This window comes from Papio anubis, chromosome 16 (genome assembly GCF_008728515.1).
Source record: "Papio anubis isolate 15944 chromosome 16, Panubis1.0, whole genome shotgun sequence".
Taxonomy (NCBI): Eukaryota; Metazoa; Chordata; class Mammalia; order Primates; family Cercopithecidae; genus Papio; species Papio anubis.
In genome coordinates, this window is record NC_044991.1 from 16663610 (window position 1) to 16673423 (window position 9814).

Genomic DNA, 9814 nt, shown 5'->3' on the forward strand with positions numbered 1-9814 from the left:
CAATATGATATTAATATATACATTCATAAGTATTAATAGGCTTCTATGAGTGGTGAAAAGATGATTGATTCTCATTGCTTTACATTATTCTGCATTTTCCGAATCTATTACAACATTAGTGTATTAATTTATAGTCTCATGCATACAAAACCTTGATAGTGCCTCACATTTTGAAGTGGGATGTTTAAAACATCAGTTCAAAGAGTGGGACAGTGAGAGACTCCTATAGAGCCAATGGGTGGAATTCACAAAGAACCAGCAATTGAAGATTTGGCGATGTAGTCTAGAGCAATCTGGGGGTAAGTAGCCACCAAAGCTTTTGCATGAATGGCCTTAAACCACAGGCCAAAGGAGTGAAAATCCTTTAAAGTAGGGGTTCAGACTCAATTACCTGCAGGGATTTTTTAGGTAACATGAATGAGTAAAGCTGATCTGGGGTAACCAATAGGGAGCGGTGGAACCTGGGACAACTGGACCACACTCATCCTATTTAAAGAGGGCAACCACCACCAGTTCCTGTTTGCTGTGGCCATGCCATGTTTCCAGATTTTGTAATTTTTAAAGTGAATTCAAAATTCTGGAGTTTTATGTAAAACATTCCGTATTTTTTAAAAAGGTTGCATTTGTATATATTTATGAGGTACAAGTGCAAATGTGTTACATGGATAGATTACATAATGGTGAAGCCAAAGCTTTTAGTATATCCATCACCTGAAAAACCTACATTGTACCCATGAAGGACTGTCTCATCACCCACCCTCCTCCTGCACCCCCACCCTTCCAAGTCTCCACTGTCGTTCTATACTCGATATCCATGTGTTACGTGTTTAGCTCCTACTTATCACTGAGGATATTCACTATTTGTTTTTCTGGTGTCTGAATTATTTTACTTAAGATAATGACCTCCAGTTCCAGCCATGTTGCTGCAAAAGACATGATTTTATTCTTTTTCATGGCTGAGTAATATTCTATTATGTATATGTGCCACATCTGCTTTATCCAAGCATCCATTAATGGACACTTAGGCTGATTTTATATCCTTGCTATTGTGAATAGTGCTGCAATAAACATAAAAGTGCAGGTATACTTTTGATACAAGCATTTCCTTTCCTTTGGTAGATACTAAGTAGAGGGATTAATGGGCCGAATGGTAGTTTTATTTGCAGTTTTTTGAGAAATCTCCATGCTGTTTTTCATGGAGGTTGTACTAATTTACACTCCCACCAACACTGTATAAACGTTCCATTTTCTCTGCATCTTTGCCAACATCCGTTATTTTTTGTCTTTCTAATAATAGCCATTCTGGCTGGTGCAAAATCATATCTCATTGTGGTTTTAATTTGCATCTCTCTGATGATTAGTGATGTTGAACAGTTTTTCATATGCTTTTTAGCCATTTGTATGTCTTCTTTTGAAAAATGTCTATTCATATCCTTTGCTCACTTTTTAATGAGATTGATTTTGTTGTTGTTGTTGTTGTTGTTGAGTTGTCTGAATTTCTTATAAATTCTCAGTATTAGATCCCTGCTGGTTACATAGTTTGCAAATATTTGTTTCCCATTCTGCAAGTTTTCTGTTCACTCTGTTGACTTTTTCATTTGCTGTGTGGAAGCTTTTTAGTTTAATGTTGGAAGTTAACTGAATTTTTTAAAAAATATTGAAAGCCAAACACACATGTCATGAAGCCATCAGTTTACAACCAGTGCACTAAAGGCTTATCTTCATCCTAAAAAAAATCTGTATGGAAAAAGAGAAGGTTCACATAACTCAACAGGATTCATGGGAAGTATCCAGTGGATAGCAAAATAGGAAGTGGCAGAAGGACCTGGGTTCCTGATGACATTGTTGAGACAATGCACTAAACTTGGGACTACCTATCTCCTGTCTTGTTAAGAAAACAACAAATGCTTAATGGTGTCATCCATGATCATCCAGGTTTTCTTTTATTTGCAGCCATATGCACGTTTACATATTCATACTTACATGAAGCTAAAGAAGATCGGGAACACTCTGGAGAAAGAAGATGGTAGTAAGAACGGGCAATTGCCTTTGGAAAAAAATTGTTCACTCATTCATTTTACAAATGCTTATTGTGTAACCACATCTACTGAGCTAGACTCAGAGGGTTTCAAAGATGAATCAGACTCAACCTCATGAAGCCCACAATCCAGGTGGCATTTGCAGCTTGTCTAAGTCTACTCCGGCTGCTAGAGCAGAATACCACACATTAGATAACATAAATGATACATTTATTTCTCGTAGTTCTGGAGGCTAAGAAGTGCAAGATCACAGTGCCAGCAGATTCAGTGTCTGGTGAGGGTCCTCTCTGTGGCTTACATATGGCCACCTTCTTGCTGTATCCTCATTAGGTGGGGAGACAGTGGGCTGTGGTCTCTTCCTCTTTATATAAGGACACTAATCCCATCATTAGGACTCCACCATCATGACCTAATCTAAAACTAATTACCTCCCAAAGGCCCCATCTCCAAATACCATTACACTGGAGATTAGGGTTTTGATATATGAATTCAGGGTTTATTGGGGGGTGTGGGGTGAACACAAACATTCAGTTCATCACACAGCTCATCCTTTTAGACAAAAAGGAAAAAGAGAACTGGGTCAAAAACCAGGCAATGTGAATGGGCTGCTCACAGGTGCAATCCAGAGGACAATTTCATGCCAGGCGAGGTAAGGAAATAAATCTGTAGACTGGCCTTTGGCTGACTGCCAAGAACATGGAGCCTGCGTACGGATGTCAAGGACAGAGTGTGCAGATAGTGGACCCCCATGCCTTATTTATAACCTGTTTTCATCTGGCTGCTATCTAGAAAGGCCCTGCCTCTCATCTCCTTGCCACCTTCTTGTACCATCCAATTTGACAGCATAATTTACAGTTCTCCTTTCTCAGATACTCCCTGGGCCTGAGGAAATACAGATAAGAGGAGTGGATGACCAGGGAGAGAACTTAGGAGGGCTGGGGCATCTGGGAGGAAGAAGCTGGCTGGAAATCACTCTGCCTTGTAGAGATGAGCAGGAAGCTGTTGTTTCTGCCCTCCTGTCAGTATCTCCTCCCTCTAATCTCTCCAACTATGCTGTCTGCATAGACACAAATGCCAGCTGTAGGGGAAGACTGAAGCATGTTCAGCAGTCTCAGAAAGCCCAAGAGAATTAACAGAAGAGGGTCAAGTGTGTCCAACAGGAAGGAACCTCCCCTCTCCCTGTCTCAGAGTCCTGATCCTCAGAAGTGGGGGTGGGCAGGTGGCACAAAGGGCAGAAAAGATCATTTCTTCCATAAAAAGCCCTCTTTCCTTCTCCAAACACACTCTCCAGGTAACTCAGAGGAAGAGATGTTCTTTGTCTTTCTCCCTCAGACCAGCATTTGCCTGAGATGGCTAAGGCGGGACAGTGGTTAATTCATGAAAGCACAGAGAATACTGTTGTTAAGGACCCGTCTAAAGTTCAAACATTCATGAAGTCTCTGAACTGCAAGCAAGTTTAAACACTCTCCAGCCTAACCCTGCACCCCATCCACTGCATCAATTCGTTCTGCCAAGTCATTCGTTCATCCAAGCATTTCTTGAGCACCTATTTTGTGCTGTGCCAGGTGCTGAAATATACGCAACACAGAGCCATGAACAAAACAGATATAAGAAACTTATCCAAGTGCCAAGTGGCTGTCCTACCTCAGTCTGACCAAGTAAATGATATCTCATGACCTTCAGAGCCAGCAGACCCCTTCCTGGGACAGGTCTGACTCCTCCAAGAGTCTTCCCCATTGGGCCCAAATATCCCTCTACTTTCATTCATTCTTCACATGCACTGAGCACTTACACAGGTCCAGGGTGCTTCGTGTGAAGCTTTTACCTGCTCCTTGTTTCATGTTTCTCACAATTACTCTGTAAGAAAAATATTATTTCCATCTTCCAGATGAGACCTGAGTCACAGAGAGACAATGTGACTTGGCCAACACCACCACACTGGCCATGAAAGAGTCAAAACTGGAATTCAAGTCCTCCAACCTGAGGTCAGATACCTGGTCTGAGGCAGCTCGCGACATCCTTGCTGAGTCCTGTCTGTGCAGAGGTGAGAACAACCTCCCTCACTGCGATGGATTCTGGGGGTGAAGGAGGGGCTGACCCCCGCCAAGTGCAATAAATTTAAGAAGGGCCAAAGAATCTTTCTCCACTAAATATCCCGGCTTCACTGCTGCCCGGAAGCAATCTCAGCTGTTCACTGGAATCACAGAGCCATGCTCCCATTCTGCCTGAAGCTGAAGCTCGTCCTGAGGACCCCTTGGAGCCCAGGGCCATGTGCTTTGCCAGATAATCCTATGGGAATGAATTTCCAACAAGGGTGCCAGCGGGTGGAGAGGAGAGCCAGAAGACAGAGCTCTCCGGGAAACAAGCAGTGACTCACGAAGTGAGGTGAGGAGCTCCCTCCCAAATGCTCAGGCTCTCAGGGAGGACCCAGAGGCCTTCTCGTTGCTGCTCAGTTCATTCCAACAGCCTCTCCCACAACACAGGGATTCAGCATCTCAGGAGTGCTTGGGTACAACTCCCTCATTTGACAGATACAGAAACGGAGGGTCAGAAGGCAAACTGCAGGCCTAAAGTAACAGTCAGTGGACCGAAGGGTCAGAAGAAGAGGTCAGAAGTTGTGAAGAAAGTCTCAGACTTTGTTTGGGCAGATGTCACATTGGGTGAGTCTTTAGTTGATGCCCAGACCTGGCCCAGGGGAGCAGCAGGGTCTCTGTGGCCATCAGGAGACAAGGCACTGTCCAGAGTGTTCTGAAGTTAACCACTGCTGGAGTGACCTACTAGCTGTATCACCTTGTGAACTTTACTTAATGCCTTTGTTCAGCATCTTCAGCTATAAAAGGTAGATAATAATAATAATACTACCTCTGTCATTGAGTTGTGCAGATTCACTTGTACAATGGTCTGAATGCTTGTATCCACCCAGTATTCACATGTTGCAACAAAATCACCAATGTGATTATAATAGGAGGTGGAGCCTTTGGGAAGTGATTAGGTAATAAAGATGGAACCCGCATGAATAGGATTAATTCACCTATTAAAAGAGGCCCAGAGAGCTCCCTTCCCCCTTCTGCATACAGTGAGAAGACAGCCATCTAGGAACCAGGAAACAGGCCCTTACCAGACACCAAGTCTGCCAGCACCTTGATCTTAAACTTCTAAGCCTCCAGAACTATGAGAAATAAATTTCTGTGGTTTATAAGCCACCCAGTTGACAGTAGTTTGTCAACAGCCTGAACAGACCAAGACAACTGGAAAACTCTAAGTAAAGCACTTAGCACACAGCCTGGCCCATAGTAAGGGCTCTACTAACAGGGGCCATGACGGTAACGACAGCTGCGTGCACTGAGCACCTGTGATATGCTAGACATCACCAGTGATTTTACATGCATTATTTCAGTTCATCCCCTTGCTTCAGTGAAACCAGATGATCTGCTTTATTTTACTACCTGAGAGAAAACAGACCCACAGCTTCTCCAGAGGAAACTCTGATTCCAACATCAGATATCCAGTTAGTGTCAGAGGCCAGATTAGAACTTGGGTGTGATCAGATTCCAGAGCTGGTGCATGTAACCACCATACCCTTTCTGCCAGTGCTGCAAGAACTCAATTTCCCAGATAAAAACACTGGCCAGATGGATCACATCCACGCTGGGCTTTTTGTCCACGAATCTGTCCTTTTCTGGACTATGAACTGCCCAAGAGCGCATTATTGCTCGTCTTGCTCACTACTGTATCCCCAGCACCTGGGTGCACCTGACACCGGGCTGCTCAGTGTTTGTGGGATAACTAATTAAAGGAACATAGCATCACCATCACTTGGAAGAAAAGACTGATGGTAAAGAATGGCTGTTCACATCCACTTCTCCTCTCTCCCTGGAACTCCCTCTCTCTCCCTCTTCTTCTTTTTCATTGCTGGAAATAACACAGAATCAAAGCTTTGTGGAAATCTATCTCCTTCTTAATCTTCCTATGTTATTTCTACTTCTGCTATATTTAGTTTTGACTAGTCGTTAGATCCCTTCCATCCCTTTTCACAGCAATCTCCTAATCATCCTACAAAACCCAACTCAAATGCTGCCTCCTCTAGGAAGTCTTCTCCACTCTATTGAAGGATAGAAGTTCTAGCCTTGGGTGCTTCTGCAAGATTTTTGTTGTTGTTGTTGTTGTTGTCCACGGCTCTGTGAACCTGCACTTAACCAGGCTGAAACCTCTGCCTGCCACCAGTGGTACATCAGTCCTCCACCCCATAGAAAAAGTTACTTAAGGGCAGCACTGTGTCTTCTTACTTCTGCCTGCAGCATTTATCTAGCACAGTGGCTGGCAGCAAGCAGGCACTCAGGAAATGTACTGAATGAATGAATGATCAGGATGTGTCCAGTTCTTTAATAAGGGACTTACTACTTTTAGGTAAGTAGCATTCAGATCTGCAATAGCTATTTCTTAAGTGCCTATTCTGCATTGGGCACACAAGCATTGTGCCCAGTGTTGGGCTGAAGGATTAAGCAAAGCAAGAGAGATAAGAAGTACAGAAATAAAGAAACAGGAGTTCGAGACCAACCTGGTCAATGTAGTGAGACCCTGTCTCCACCAAAAACACAAAAATTAGCCGGCCATGGTTGTGCATGCCTGTAATCCCAGCTACTTGGGAGCTTGAGGCAGGAGAATCACTTGAACCTGGGAGGCAGAGTTGCAGTGAACTGAAATCACGCCACTGCAGTCCAGCCTGGGTGACAGAGTGAGACTCCATCTCGAAAAAAGAAAAGAAAAAAAAGAAACAGGATATTTTAGAGAGGGATCAGTGTGATGAAGACAATAATGCAGAGATATGAGAGAAAATTACTGAAGGGCTCTTGTAGACAAGAGGTCAGAGCAGCCTCCCTGAGGCGGTGACGTTTGAGCTGAGATCCGAATGACCAGAAGCAGCTGGCCAGGAAAAGTCAGCAATGCTGGGCCAGGAAAAATGAACAGCCTGGGGAAGGGCTTTTAAGAGGAGCAAGCTTAGGGTGTTGGGGGTACGGCAAGGGGACCAAGGGGTCCCAAGGGTGGGAGTGAAGAAAGAGATAAGCTCAGAGACTATGCAACAGCAGGACTGTTTGGGCCTCCTGGGCCATGGTGAGCACATCAGAGGGTTTTAAGCAGAACAGATGGCCTTATGTTTTGGTGAGATCACTCTGGCTGAGCTGACAAGAATGGGTTTTTGCAGCTATAGCAGGAGTAGATGCAGGAAAACCAGTGAGGAGGCCACTGCATTAGTCCACGTGTGAGCTGACAGTGGCTGACCAAGATATACTAATGGGGGTAATGGGGCAGAAAGTATTTCAGAGGTGGCACCTACAGAACTTACTGGTGTACTGGGTGCAGACGGCGAGGGAAAGACAGGAGTCAAGAGTGGTTATTGTATGCTCAGCGTTTCTAAAATAACACATCCCCATTACTCAGAGGCCTCTAGAGAGGACATGCTTCCATCTCTCCTCCACATCCAGCAGATGGTGCCTGAGTGTGAAATCTACCCAGCACGGCCGGGCTGCCTCTTCCTACTCCCCAGCCCACCTTCACTTGAGGGAGCATCTTTCACTCCTCAAAAGTACTTCCTGAGCCTGAAAGTCATTGCTATTGATTTATCCAGCAAAATGTAATTTGGGAAAAGCTGGTGTCCTTTTTTTTTCTGTAAAGAATCGTTTGTACCCAGGAAAGCACTATGTAAAGGATGATGGCTTCCATCAATTGCAGTCCCATTGTGGGGGTGGTAAAGACATTTATGTGAGTCAACAAAGCCAGGGGAGTGTTAGGAACCAAAACATTTTAATAATGTGCTGATTTTTAAGGAGGTTTGGTGTCTTGGAGGGATGAGGCCTGAGCCAGCTGCATGCATTTTTGCCACGTGGTTGCTGGAGCCCTTTGAGAAGGTTGGGAGCCTCATTACCTCAATAGCCTATTGTAGATAGCGCACCATTAAATCCTAAGCTGGGCTGTGAAATTGATTTTTTTGCATTTTATTTTCAGGCTTTGCTGTGGTTTGAATGCATCCCCCCAAAAAGCATATGTTAAAAACTTAATCTCCAATGCAACAGTGTTGACAAGTGGGACTTAATGAGAGATGATTAGGCCATGAGGCAGAAGTGAGTAAATTAATGCATTATCATGGAAGTGAGTTCCTTGTAAAAGCATGAGTTTGGGTCTTGGTCTCTCTCTCTCTCTCTCTCTCTCTCTCTCTCTCTATCTCCCCCCCCACCGGCCCACTTTGTTCTCTCTGCCTCTCTCCTTCTCCCTCAATTTTCTCTTCCATTCTTGCATCATGTGAGGAACAGTTTCCCGCAGTGTTCAAGGCACCATCTCGGGAAGAGAGACCAAGCCCTCACCAGACTCCAAACCTGCTGGCACCTTGATCTTGGACTCCCCTGCCTCCAGAACTATAAGAAATAAATCTTTCTTCTTTATAAACTACCCAGTCTCAGGTGTTCTGCTATAGCAGTGCAAAATAAAACAAACTAAGACACATTTTAAATGACAGATATGGGAAGGTGGGTGGCTACTTACTTTGAGAAACCAAAATCCAAAGATGGAAAATGCACCCCACCTCCTGATCCCATTCTTTCCTCCCCCAACTGGTACTTATTTGGCAGGTTGAGCCCCTCAGCAGGTTGTCAGACCAACTTTGCTCACAACGTATACCCAGCAGGTATCAATTTAGTCCTGCAAACAAACTATGTTATTGAATGTCTTCAGATGCCCTGGGACTATAGCCATGAGCAAACAGAGGCAAGGTCCCTATTCTCACAAAATTCACATTCCAGTAGAGAAGAAGAGAATGAACTAACACATAAGATAATTTCATAGAATAATGTAATAAAGATCATATAGCTGATTGCTCTATAGTAAATCCAGGGCAGAGTCTGGCACACATGTCTTGTGAAGAGCCTGAGAGTAAACATTTTTAGCTTTGGGGCCACACACTCTGTTGCAACTACTCAACTCTCCTGTTGTATTATGAAAGCAGCCTTAGACAATAGGAAAAGAATAGTAGACAATAGTAAAGGAATAAGGAATAAAACTCGACTTACAGAACAGGTGGCAAGTCAATCGCCTTCTCTAGGGGAAAGTGGAAGAGATATTTAGTAGGATGGAGTGAAATGATGATGATATTTAAGGTGAAGTCAGAATGAGGAGAAGAAACCAGCTGCATATAGAAGAGAGGCATTGAAGACAAGGGAATAGCATGTGCAAAGCCCTGAGTCAGGACTATTTCAGGAACAGAAATGTCTACTGGTGAGGTGGGGCAAAGGGAAAAGGAAGGAGACACAGCAGTGTAAATTCAGGTCAAGAGGTGGGCAGGAATCAGGTTCCAATGGGCCTACTAGTCCATGGAACCTAATAGACCATCCTGCTATTGCATAATCTCTGAGCTCATTTCCTCCACTGTTTTTCAAACCCTGCTAAAAGAGACAAAAAGAAACTACAGAAGTTTCGAGAAAGAAAGTACAAGACCACGATTCTTTATCCACACTCTTGAAATTTTAAAAACTGACAACTGAAGGTTTTTTTCCTAAGTTTGGCATGAAATCACTTGGCAGCAAACACTGTCTGAGTGTACAGGAGGCTATTTATGGTCTTTATTTATCCCTCTTCGTGTGAATATTCATGTATTTCACTCTTACATGTTTGGGTGTGGGGTACTGCCCGTAGTACAATGCCAGACCTACATAATACACTACATCTGGCTTTTCCTCCGTCCAAAAGATTCTGAATTTCTGGAAGTTTCAAAGTTTTAGATAAAA